Source organism: Mus pahari, chromosome 14, assembly GCF_900095145.1.
Source record: "Mus pahari chromosome 14, PAHARI_EIJ_v1.1, whole genome shotgun sequence".
Classification (NCBI taxonomy): Eukaryota; Metazoa; Chordata; class Mammalia; order Rodentia; family Muridae; genus Mus; species Mus pahari.
In genome coordinates this window covers 88,162,231-88,162,895 of record NC_034603.1, presented here as the reverse complement: position 1 = coordinate 88,162,895, position 665 = coordinate 88,162,231, and positions in this window count along the sequence as shown.

Genomic DNA, 665 nt, shown 5'->3' with positions numbered 1-665 from the left:
CTCCAAGGAGAGCTTGAAATGGAGGGATTCGGCATTGTGGTGCTGATTTTCCTAGAATAGATTGGACTGGTGTGCTCAGATCACGAAAGCCCTGAAGAGACCGCCAGGAACCATAACTGACGCAAGCCCATGAGAGTCTTTATTTAATCTTGAGCTCGGGACCCAAAACTTTCTGATGTAACAGGATTGGAGAGGAGCCCCGAGGTCTAGAGGAAGGGATTTATAAAGGAAAAAAACAAAAGTGGGGGTTTTCAAGTCTTGGTGTTACATGAGCTGGTAAAGGAATGTTGGCTTTTAAGCTAATTGGTTATCGCACCTAGTCAAACCATAAGGAGGGAGCAAATATCAAAAAGAAGCATCTTGACCTGGGAAGACCTATGTTTTCCTAGCCCACTCACTTGTTATCAGCTAGCTGCAGCTGCAGTGTCTATTTTACAACTGCCGGGGACATTTCATGATTTTTTTTCTCAGACCTCAAGGGAGGGGGGCGTGTCTCTCTAAGGACAAGTTAACTTAGAATGGAGTCTTAAAAACAAAGAAGGGTTTATTGTGCTATTTCAGTTCATTCAGGACATGACCTAAGGAGAAGGTGTTATTGTAGATATGAGGGAGAGAACAGCCAAGACATCTGGAAGGCCAAGAGAGGAGATGGCTGGGGGGGGGGG